Source organism: Humulus lupulus, chromosome X (genome assembly GCF_963169125.1).
Source record: "Humulus lupulus chromosome X, drHumLupu1.1, whole genome shotgun sequence".
Classification (NCBI taxonomy): domain Eukaryota; kingdom Viridiplantae; phylum Streptophyta; class Magnoliopsida; order Rosales; family Cannabaceae; genus Humulus; species Humulus lupulus.
Window position 1 is genome coordinate 229,437,527 of NC_084802.1, and position 13,423 is coordinate 229,450,949.

Consider the following 13,423-nt stretch of genomic DNA (forward strand, 5'->3'; position numbering starts at 1 on the left):
TTTAATCATTTTGTAGCCTCTGAGCACAATTAATGGAAATCATTTGTGTAAAACACGGTAGATAAAATTAAGAAAATTTTCTTGTAGTTCTTTTAATTTGTTAAATTTGAATGTTAACTTTACTACTCGAGGAGCACCCGCTCGCTGGCCTGGACAAGTGAACGGGGACTAGTCTCCGATCACTCCAGGGGCATAGTTGGGTCACCTCGCAGGGTAACCACTTGCAGAGCATGACCTTGAGTAGTCTCCCCTGCATGCTTGGTCGCCTCCTCCCAGGCAAGACGGGTCTCCTCCCATGCCACCTAAAAGTCTTCCATGACCTTATGGACAACCTCCTCAGTGGCCTTTGAGCATCCCATGGCTTCCTCCACTAACCTCGAGGAAGTGTCCTCGAGTGTCTGGAGTCTCGACTGCTCCGTCGCTAGACGGCTCTCTAAATCAGAGGCACGAGCCTTCTCATCCTCCAGTGCCTTCTAGAGCCTTGAGTGCTCCTCTAGTGAGACAAAAGTCTCCCTTATCTTGTCAAGCTTGAAGGACCTCATCGTGACAATGTCCCCAAGCCACCGACAAAGAGCCATGGGCTGAACAATAATAGAAAGTTAGATTCAAGATAACACTTAGCTATAAGAAGAAAAGTTTTGAAAATTCAGAATAGTGCTTACCTGTAATGTGGCGTAGCAGCAGGTTACGAGGAGGGATATCTCGCTATCTCCTCCGTAATGGGTGTAATTGCGAGAAGGCATCTTGCAGAGGGATCCTGTCAATCCTGGAAGGAAATCTGTCGCCAGTGGAGCTGTCCTTTCTCCAACCCTCCTCACGAATAGAGGCTCTAGCTATTCGCGGCTGGGAGACGACATTGAGGTCTTCGGCTTGTCCTCGCGAAGGAACTCTGTGAGGACTTTGAAGTCCTCATTTATGTATCTCCTTACTACCCAGGGACCGTTACACTATGTATTTTAAATAGTGCTAAACTCGCTAAACGAGTCATTTGGCCATAATCGTGTAGCTAAACGTAATTAACGGTTTAGGGTTAAAATTTTTGGTCAAAGATACAAACATTTCACTAAAATGTTTACTGTATACATGAGGTCCTAAAATACATTTAAAAAGATAATTACAATAAAAGAGAGTTATAACCAGTCGACCTAAGTGGCGAAATAGGGTTTAACCCTAGTTCCTCTTTAAACCCTCGGCCGTGGTGGTCGAACAGCCTCATATGTACACATCGTCACCTAAGCTCTCCAACTCAAGGATGGTTCAACTTTCTTTTCCCTTTACCTACACCACATAGCACCTGTGAGCCAAGGCTTAGCAAGAAAACTTAAACATGCTCATAAGCAGTTAATAACATGTTATCGAATCATAATAAGCATGTCTAGCAGTAATAACCCTACTCATGTAGGCAGGCAAGTTCAAATAAATGATTATGGAATCATTCTGGCTCAATTCCCTAGGATATGGGACTAATGAGTCACCCTGGGGCCTTCTGACCTGTCCTCTGTATTACCTGCTTTGGAGCTGATCTAGCGTACTCGACGCTAAGTTTTCTTCGACCAGTAGATCAGTTAAGCGTATGATGCACTCCTAGTTAGGCTAGATCATATGGACCAGCGCTTAGCACACTATCGCTCTGCTTGACTAATAAGTCAATGCCTTACGACCAAAATTCAGTGTGTTAATGCTATCTTTGACTAATAAGTCAATGCTTTACGACCAGCACTCGTCGTGCTACTGCTGTTGCCCTTGAGTAATAAGTCAATGCTTTACGACCAACACTCACCATGTTAATGCTGTCCTTGACTAATAAGTCAATGCTAGGATGTGGGACTAATAAGTCACCACAGGTCCCTTAGCCCTATCCTCTGTATAAGCATACCTGGTGCTGACCAACACTCAATGTGCTAAGGTTGTTCTTGACTAATAAGTCAATACTAGGATATGTGACTATTAAGTCAGCTCAAGTCCCTTTGCCATATCCTCTGTATAAGTGTACCTGGCGCTGACCAGCACTCACCATGCTAAGGTCGTTCTTGACTAATAAGTCAATGCTAGGATATGTGACTCTTAAGTCACCTCGGGTCCCTTAGCCATTTCCTCTGTATAAGCGTACCTGATGCTTCTGGTTAGACTAATCAATAAGACCAGCACTTAGTATGCTATTTTCATCCTTGACTAATAAGTTAATGCTTTACGACCAGCACTCAATGCTATTGTTGTCCTTGATTGATATGTCAATGCTTTTCGACCAGCGCTCGGTGCCATTGTCGACCTTGACTAATAAGTCAATGCTTTTCTTAAGTAAGTAATGCAAACACGAATTCATTATACAACACATATCCATATATAGAGCACTCAACATGCTTCATCAATAATCATGTATGTCACATAATGGGTGCAGTTTTCTTACCTTTGGTCAAAGCACAGGTTACCAATAAATGACCCTCGAGCACGATCCTGATTCGAAACCCCTAGCGATAACCTAGTCATATCCACAATATAGAATCCCATTAAAAATGAGTAAATAAAGGCTTCTGGACCGAGTCCTAGCCTTCGGGATGTTGAATCCTACCAAACCAGGTAGTAGGATTGATCCCGAGCCCTTAGGTTTGAAATCCAGTCATTAAAAACCCAACCTAGCCAAAATGCTCAAGCGAGCTGCAACTTGACCCTGGGGGTCGCGGCGTGCCTCCCAGATAGACCACCCTCTACCTGGGCTTCAGGACGCAGGCCAAGACTTGCCCCTTAGAGTCATGGCGTGCCCCCCAGGCAGAACCCCTCCTAGTCTTGGGCTCACACAGGTCGCGATGCCCAAGAACAAGGTCGCGACCCAACCTCGAACCCAGCCATTTTCTCTGCTTTTCCCATCTCAAAATCCTCCAAAAACCTACCCAAACATATCCAAATCCCAAAAAAAAAGTTCCCAAAAATCTCAATGGCCCAAAACCATCAAAACCCAAGTCCCAAATCATTCAAAAACTCCTCAAAACATGAAATCTAATCAAAGCTTAAAAACTTGAAAATTCAAAACTTAAAGCTTGGATTACCTTTGATTGAGTCGTTTCCTAGTTAAATCCTCTGCCTAACAAGCTTCTAATCTTTCCTAGAATCGTTATGACTCTAACCTAGCTTGAATTCGAGTCCTAAAACTCGAGTTTCCTTCGAAAATGCTCACGAACGCAAAAAATAGAACGGGAGAGAGAGAGAACGCGACTAAACGTTCTTTTTATTCTGTCAGGTTACTTCAAGCTTAAGTAACCTTAAGCAAATCCCAATGCTCGGGGTACCCAAAAAGGTCCCCAGGGGCCAAATAGTCAAAATCCCAAGAATTCCCTTCTGATCTCACTAACTCCCAATATATCATCAAATAATCATTCTCATTACCCAATAACTTAGTAATGTACTAAATACCCAATATACCCTTTGACTCACACAGAGTCAAATATGGGTCCTGTTGTGATTTTCCCACTAGCTTGCTCTCTAGGATCGTCTCGTGCCGAGTAACCCAAATATATCCACATAATAATGTGGTCCCACACAAATATCACATATATGCCAAATATACTCATAATGGGCCAAATTACGAAAATTTCCATTTTAATCAGAAATGGGCCCACATGCATATTTAATACACCAAAACATGCATATCAAGTCCTATTATAATATAACTCACATAATCACACATTGATACATGTATATATCACATAATTACATAATTTCCATAACTTGCCATCCTGGCCCCCTAATCAAGGCCCTAATCATTATTAGGTAATTTGGGATGTTACAATTTCCCTCCTCTAGGTGGGCGTTGAAGTACCCAACCTCTCGCTGGTTCCTTCCTTCAAATTGCTCAAGGAAGATGACAAGGCAGGTGTTCTAGCTGGAGGATTGTCAAGCACCTCGGAGGATGGGAGGTCTTTTCCTCATGGACCGAGGACCCCCCATAAAAGGTCTATGACCTCTCTAGTTGCCACCGGTCTCGGGGGGGGGGGGGGGACCAATGGGACAGCTGTTGAAGCTGTAGGGACCACTGGGGTTGGAGGAACAACCGCTGGGGGTGGAGGTACCATGACTGGTGCAGCCAGGACTTGGATTTGAGAGGGTTTAGACACCCTCTGACATTTGGCTCGAATAGATTCAGAAAAACCCAAGTGGCATGCAAAGCGACAAATAATTGTTAGTCTCTGGAGGGAATGAAACAAAGACAAAATAAAAACACAAGCTAAATATTCTAAGTATGCATGGAAACTCCTTGAGAGACCCACCACTAGATAGCTCATCCGGGTGAAGAATGGAATGGGCAAACTCTTGCATGAGTCTGCCCATATCCCGGGTGGTGTTCATCTCGTATTGGCAGAACCACCTCGCGTGCATGGACGTCATCTCGTCTAGTGGTACGAACCCCTGGGGGTCGACCCTTCTCTTCGGGTGGAGGAGGAAGACATCAATTAGGTCTTGGTAGTCTTGGAACTCCTACGCAATCCAATGACATCCCAAGATTTTCCTGCACTCGAGAAGCAATGGCGAGACCCACACATGTTTGGGACAAGCTCCCTCTCCTACATGCTTAGCATGATATATGATAATAGGGTATTTCCCTTTGTCTATAGACGATGATTCTATCCCCGCCTGGAGCTCCTCCTCGAGCTCCTAGTCTTCGAGAGCCTCAACAACGACCTGTGTAACGTCCCAAATTTCCTAATAATGCTTAGGGCATTGATTAGGGGACCAAGATGGAAAATTATGGAATTATGTGATTATGTGATTATGTGATATTTATGTGCATCATTATGTGATTATGTGAGTAATATTATAATATGACTTGATATGCATGTTTAGGTGTATTAAATATGCATGTGGACCCAATTTTGTTTAATTGGGTAATTTTCATAATTTGGCCCATTTTGGGAATATTTGGCATATATGTGTGTGTGAGACAACATTATTATGTGAGTATGTTTGGGTTACTAGGCACGAGACGATCCTAAGGAGCAAGCTAGTGGGAAAGTCACAATGGGACCCATACTTGACTCAGAGTGAGTCAAGGGGTATTTTGGGTATTTAGCACATTACCGGGATATTGGGTAATGGGAATGATTATTCGATGATATATTGGAAGTTAGTGAGATCAGGAGGGAATTCTGTGAATTTTGACTATTTTACCCCGGGGGCGTTTTTAGGACCCCGAGCGTTAGGATTTTCTTGAGGTTACTTAAGCTCGAAGTAACCTGTCAGAATAAAAAGAACGTTCATAATGTTCTTTCTCTCTCTCCCGTTCCCTTTTTGATACCGATCACATTTTAGAAGGAAACTCGAGTTTAAGGACTCAGATTCAGGCAAGGGTTGAGGCATAACGATTCTAAGGAATATTATAAGCTTATTAGCCGGAGAATTTAGTTGGGAAACGACTCAATCAGAGGTAATCCGAGTTTTAAGTTTTCAAGCTTGGATTGGATTTTATGTTTTGATGAGTTTTTGGATGGTTTGAGATTTGGGTTTTGATGGTTTTGGATCATTGAGGCGTTTGGGAGCTTTGATTTTGGGATTTGGATATGTTTGGATAGGTTTTTGGAAGGTTTTAAATGGAAGAAAACAGAGAAAATGGCTAGGTTCGTGGTCAAGTCACGACCTTGTTCTAGGAAGTTGTGACCTGAGTGAACCCAGAACCAAGAGGAGTCTTCCTGGGGGGGGGCGCCGCGACATTAAAGGGTCAAGTCGTGGCCTGCACCCTAAAGCCCAGGCAGAGGGCTCTCTATCAGGGAGGCAAGTCGCGATCTGCCTGTGCATTTTTGGCTAGATTTGGTTTTTAGTCATGGGAACTTAACTCTAAGGGCTTGGAACGATCCTACTACCTAGTTAGGTAGGATTTGACGTCTCGGAGGATAGGACTCGGTCCGGAAGTATTTATTTACTCATTTTTTATGGGATTTTATATTATGGTTGTGACTAGGTGATCGCTAGGGGCTTGGAAATAGGATCATGCTTGAGGGTCGTTTATTGGTAACCTGTGCTTGGACCAAAGGTAAGATACCGCACCTAGTGTGTGATGCATGTGATACATGTGGTTATGGCATGGCATGAATGCTGAATATGGAATTGATCAGAGCTTGAGTCTCTATAATTGTGTATGGTTATGATTGTGATTATGCTTGGGATTAATGATTAAGCATGCTGAATGCCTTACTTATGGATATTTGACATATGATATATGTTGTTCACATTACCTCATTGAGGAAGCACTGACTTATTAGTTTAGAAACGACAATGGTGTTTAGAACTGGTCGTGAAGCTCTGAATTATCAGTTATGATCGGCAATAGTACTGAGCGGTGGTCGTATGAAATTGACTTATGAGTCAAGAGCGACATTAGCGTTTTTAACGCAGGCCAAAATGATTAGATCTAATCAACATGAGCATTAAATGCTTGACCGACCTATTGGTCAAAGAAAACTAAAGTGCTCGGCTAGCCTAAGGCTAGTTACTCAGAGTCAGGGCTAAAAGGCTCAGGTGACTAGAATGTCCCATGGCATAGGGCGCAGGACCCCAGAGAAACTTATTAGTCATCTATTCAAGGCGCAGGACCCCAGAGAGACTTATTAGTAGAGAGACTTATTAGTCATCTGTTCAGAGCGTAGGACCCCAGAGAGACTTATTAGTCATCTATTCAGGGCGCAAGACTCCAAAGAGACTTATTAGTCATCTATTTAGGGCGCAGGACCCCATAGAGACTTAATAGTCATCTATTCAGAGCGCAGGTCCCCAGAGAGACTTATTAGTCATCTGTTCAGAGCGCAGATCCCCGGAGAGACTTATTTGTCATCTACTCAGGGCGCAGGACTCCATAAACATTTATTTGTACTTACCTGCATGCATGAATAGGGTTATTACTGCTAGGCATGCTTATTATGATTTGGTGACATGTTATTTGTTTTCTTATGAGCATGTGTTTGAGTTTTCTTGTTGAGCCTTGACTCACGGGTGCTATGTGGTGCAAATAAAGGTAAAAGAAAGTTGGACCATCCTTGAGTTGGAGAGCTTAGGTGACGATGTGCACATATGTGGCTGCTCGACCACCACGGTCAAGGGTTTAAAAGAAGAACTAGGGTTAAACCCTATTTTGCCGCTTAGGTCGGCTGGTTGTAACTGTTTTATTGTACTTAACCTTTAAAATGTATTTTGGGATCTAAATGTATATAGTAAACATTTTAGTGAAACGTTGTATCTTTGGCCAAATTTTTTAACCCTAAACCATTAATCACATTTAGTTACACGATTATGTCCAAATGACTCGATTGTGAACCAAATTTTTTAACCCTAAACCATTGGCTCAGCCTAGGGTTGAGAACAAGTTGGAATTTCTTTGTGGTAGATTCCAGGAATATTACCCTCCAGTTTTTGAGGGAGGCCTAGATCCATTCAGAGCTGAGCAATGGATGGGCATGATCAGTTCCATCCTAGATAGTATGGGGGTGGTAGGTCACGAAAGGGTGATCTGTGCGACATATGTGTTGCAGGAAGATGCCCAGACGTGGTGGGAAGTGGTATCCCAAACACGAGATACAACTGCGATGGACTGGAAAGAATTTAGGCAGCTGTTTAATGAAAGATATTACTGTGTTACAGTTAAGACTGCTAAGAGAAATGAGTTTCTGAACCTGGTTCATGGAAATGCAATAGTAATCGAGTATGTTAATAGATTCGATGGGTTAGCCAAGTTTTCTTTTGATATGGTACCCACAGATGTAGCTCGGAAGGAAAGGTTTATCCAGGGATTGAATCCCAGAATAGCTTAGGGCGTTAGAGTCACCCCAGTACATGAAATCTCTACCTATGCTCAGGTGGTAGGGAAGGCTCTTGCTATTGAGAGCACATGAAATGAGATTGTGAAGGAGAGTGCTAGAGAGCGTAGTGCTCAAGTAGTGATACCTCCATTGGTTGGATCGGGTAAGGGCAGAGATCCTAGTGATTAGGAAAGAAGAGTTATCAATGTATTTGGTACCTCTAGTTTAGGAAAGGGGTTCCGAAGTGCTGCGGTACGCCATCAAGGCAAGGAAGAAAATTGGAAATTTTACTCGAAATGCACTCGGTGCAAGAGGCATCATATGAAGGAATGCTGAGCAAGGGCATGTTTCTTTTGTAGAATGGTTGGGCACCTCATTAAGGATTGCCTAGGACTGAGGATAGATGAGCAAAAAGGGGCGGACAGCTCGACTCCAGCTCAAGTGTTCGCTCTGACGCAGTCACAGTCAGAGACTGAGACTGAGGTTGGTTCCTCAGTAGTGGCAGGTTAGCTTCCTAGTTTTTATTTTTGTATTATGCTGACTAGTTTTGGTGCCATGTTGTTCTTTGCTTGTTACATCTAGAGAGGTATAGACTTGATATGCAGATTACATGGTTATGTTGTGATGAGAATGTGATACTCTATTGGTAATTTTAAGAGATGGGTTAGGTTATGGTAAGAGGAACTCATCAGTTGGTTTGATAGAGTTGGTTATGACTGACTTCGATATGATCCTGGATATGGATTGGTTAACCAAGTATGGGGCAATGATAGATTACAAGGAAAGGATGGTAACCCTTGGGTTTGAGAGTGAGAAACCCTTGTATTTTTTGGCACTATGCATGGACCTTGTATGTTTATGACATCTGTATTTAGAGCTAAAGACCTATTGCAGTAGGATGCATAGGACTCTTACCTAGTGTGATGAATACCACTTAGGTCATGCCAGTGGGACCAGGACAGACTGGATTAGTCTGTGAATTTCTGGATATTTTCCATAGGATTTGCCAGGGTTACCTTTACACAAAGAGATAGAATGGTGATTATGTTGGTGCCAGGGACAGAACCAGGTCTAGGACACCGTATTGAACGGCTTCAACAGAGCTGTAAGAACTAAAGGTTCAGTTATTGAGTAAGACAATATTCTTTAAGGTGGATCTTTGATCTGATTATTAACAACTGAAGAACAAGGAGAAGGATATGAAAAATACTATTTTTTATAATAGATATGAGCACTAGGAGTACTGAGTTATGTTTTGTGGATTTGATTAATGCTGAGTTGTTTTGATGGATTAGATGAACAGAGTATTCAAATATTATCTGAATTGAATTTGTGATCATCTTGATCGATGGTATTGTTGTATACTCTCAGTTGGAGATTTGTCGAGGTCAAGGAACACCTCAGAGGACAGGAGTTTCCTTGGACGGGCAAGATATTACATGTGGTTTGGGGAAGAGTTCCGAGTCTTCCTACAGATCAGAATCAACTTACTGATTATTATGATATATCATTGACAGAAAAGGTGATTGCCTAAGCAACATGTTAGTTGAAGGATATGACCAGAACTAGAGCAGAGTTACTCGTGGGCCAGGTGGCCAACATTATGCTTAAGTTTACTCTTGTGGAGAGGATCAAAGGAAAATAGTTGAGAGAACCACAAATGGAAAGAATTGAGTGGAATGTCTTAGCTAGATTAGCTAAGGATTATGCAGTGTCAGGTATGAGTTTATTGAGGTACAGGGATCAAACTTGAGATTTGGTGGACACTGGGATTAAACGGAGGATTATGGATGAATCTCATACTGCCTCTTATTCTCTTCATCCAGGCATCATGAAGATGTACTAGGATCTGAAAGCTTTATATTGGTGGTCTGGGATGGAGAGGGACGTGACTGAATACATGGCAAAGTTCCTAACCTGTTAGCAGGTCAAGATAGAGTATTAGAAACTAGTAGGACCATTACAGCCTTTGTGTATTCCATATTAGAAGTAAAGAAACATCACGATGGATTTCGCGGTGGGGCTGCCCAGGATAGTGGGCCAGCATGATTCGGTTCGGGTCATTATGGACAAGTATACAAAGTCAGCTCACTTTTATCAGTAAGGATGAATAATACAGTTGGTCAGTTTACAGGTCTCTATGTGAAAGGGATAGTACGCCTTCATGGAATTCGAGGTCTATCTTATTAGATGAGGACTCTGTTTTTACTTCCAAGTTTTGGGGAAGGTTGTAGAAGGAAATGAGTATATAGTTGGAGTTTAGTACAACTTATCATCCTCATATTGATGGTGAATTAGAATGAGTTATCCAGTTATTGTAAGGGCACCTTATGAGATGCTGTGTGGTAAGAAATGTATATCGCCCACTCACTGTGATAAGATGAGTAAGAGGTTATATTTGGATCCTGTGGTGGTTTAGAGGATCGTTGAGGCTATTGAAAATATTAAAGCTCAGATGCTCGCTTCTCAGAGTAAATGAGAAAGTTATGTTAATTTGAAGTGAAGGAATGTGAAGTTCCAAGTGGAAGACTGTATCTTCCTTAGAGTCTCACCATGGAAAGGGGTGAGGAGATAAGGGCAAGTTGAGCCCTAGATTAGTAGGACCGTTGGAAATTCTGGATAGGATCGGTCAGGTTGCCTACGGATTGGCCTTAGCTTTGGCATTGTCGGCCGTATACAGTGTATTTCATATTTCCATGTGGTGGAAACATGTGTTAGATGAGACTCATGTGTTGAGTTATGAGAATTTGGAATTAGAGGCTTAGTTATCCTGTGAGGAATAGCCAGCTCAGATATGAGACAAAAAGAACAAGGTTTTGAGAAACAAAGTTGTACCTTTGGTTAATGTATTATACAAAATAGTAAGGTCAAAGGAGTGACATGGGAACTGGAACCAGATATGCGGGGTTGATATTCCGGGCTACTCAGATAACATTTCAAGGATGAAATTTTTGTAAGGAGGGGATAGTTGTAACGTCCCAAATTTCCTAATAAGGTTTAGGGCCTTGATTAGGGGGCCAGGATGGAAAATTATGGAATTATGTGATATTTATGTTCATCATTATGTGATTATGTGAGTTATATTATAATATGACTTGATATGTATGTTTAGGTGTATTAAATATGCATGTGGGCCCAATTTTGTTTAATTGAGAAATTTTCATAATTTGCCCCGTTTTGAGAATATTTGGCATATATGTGTGTGTGAGACCACATTATTATGTGAGTATGTTTGGGTTACTCAGCACGAGATGATCCTAAGGAGCAACCTAGTGGGAAAGTTACAACGGGACCCATACTTGACTCAGAGTGAGTCAAGGGGTATTTTGGGTATTTAGCACATTATCGGGATATTGGGTAATGGGAATGATTATTCGATGATATATTGGGAGTTAGTGAGACCATGAGGGAATTCTGGGAATTTTGACTATTTTACCTGGGGGCATTTTTGGGACCCCGAGCATTAGGATTTGCTTGAGGTTACTTAAGCTCGAAGTAACCTGTCAGAAATAAAAAGAACGTTCAGAACGTTCTTTCTCTCTCTCCCGTTCCCTTTTTGACACCGATCACATTTTCGAAGGAAACTCAAGTTTTAGGACTCGGATTCAGGCAATGGTTGAGGCATAGCGATTCTAGGGAAGATTAGAAGCTTAGCCAGAGGATTTAGTTGGGAAACGACTCAATCAGAGGTAATTCGAGTTTTAAGTTTTAAGTTTTCAAGATTTGATTGGATTTTATGTTTTGATGAGTTTTTGGATGTTTTGAGATTTGGGTTTTGATGGTTTTGGATCATTGGGACATTTGGGAACTTTGATTTTGGGATTTGGATATGTTTGGATAGGTTTTTGGAAGGTTTTAAATGGGAGAAAACAGAGAAAATGGCTGGGTTCGTGGTCAAGTCGCGACATTGTTCTAGGAAGTTGTGACCTGAGTGAACCCAGAACCAGGAGGAGTCTACCTGGGGGGCGCGTTGCGACTCTAGAGGGCCAAGTCGCGGCCCGCACCCTGAAGCCCAGGTATAGGGCTCTCTGTCAGGGAGGCAATTCGCGACCCGCCTGTGCATTTTTGGCCAGATTTGGATTTTAGTCGTGGAAACTTAACTCTAAGGGCTTAGGATCGATCCTACTACCCAGTTGGGTAGGATTCGACGTCTCGGAGGCTAGGACTAGGTCCGGAAGTATTTATTCACTCATTTTTATGGGATTTTATATTATGGTTGTGACTAGGTGATCGCTAGGGGTTTGGAAACAGGATCGTGCTTAAGGGTCATTTATCTGTAACCTGTGCTTGGACCAAAGGTAAGAAAACTGCACCCAGTATGTGATGCATGTGATACATGTGGTTATGGCATGACATGAATGTTGAATATGGAATTTATCGGAGCTTGAGTCTCTGTAATTGTGTATGATTATGATTATGCTTTTGATTATTGATTAAACATGCTGAATGCCTTATATCCGGATATTTGACATATGATATATGTCTGTTCGCATTACCTCATTAAGGAAGCACTGACTTATTAGTTAAGAAACGACAATGGTGTTTAGTACTGGTTGTGAAGCTTTGACTTATCAGTCATGATCAGCAATAGTACTGAGCGCTGGTTGTATGGAATTGACTTATGAGTCAATAGTGGCATTAGCATTTTTAACGCAAGCCGAAATGATTAGATCTAATAAACATGAGCATTAAATGCTTGACCGACCTATTGGTCGAAGAAAACTAAAGTGCTTGGCTAACCTAAGGCTAGTTACTCAGAGCCAGGGCGAAAAGGCTCAGGTGACTGGAATGTCACATGGCTTAGGGCGTAGGACCCCAGAGAGACTTATTTGTCATCTGTTCAGGGCACAGAACCCCAGAGAGACTTATTAGTCATTTATTCAGGGCGCAGGTCCCCAAAGAGACTTATTAGTCATCTGTTTAGGGCGCAGGTCCCCAAAGAGACTTATTAGTCATCTGTTCAGAGCGTAGGTCCCCAGAGAGACTTATTAGTCATATGTTCAGGGTGCAGGACCCCAGAGAGACTTATTAATCATCTACTTAGGGTGCATGACCCCAGAGAGAGTTATTAGTCATCTATTCAGGGCGCAGGACCCCAGAGAGACTTATTAGTCATCTATTCAGGGCGTAGGACCCCAGAGAGACTTATTAGTCATCTATTCAGGGTGCAGGTCCCCAGAGATATTTATTAATCATCTACTCAGGGCGCAGGACTCCATAAACATTTATTTGTACTTGCCCGCATGCATAAATAGGGTTATTACTGCTACACATGCTTATTATGATTTGGTGACATGTTATTGTCTGTTTATGAGCATGTGTTTGAGTTTTCTTGCTGAGCCTCAGCTCACGGGTGCTATGTGGTGTAGGTAAAGGTAAAAGAAAGTTGGACCATCCTTGAGTTGGAGAGCTTAAATGACGATGTGCACATATGCGGCTGCTCAACCACCACGGCCGAGGGTTTAAAAGAGGATATAGGGTTAAACCCTATTTTGCTGCTTAGGTCGGCTGATTGTAACTCTTTTATTGTAATTAACCTTTAAAATGTATTTTGGGATCCCAATGTACACAGTAATCATTTTAGTGAAACGTTGTATCTTTGACCAAAATTTTTAACCCTAAACCATTAATCACATTTAGTTACA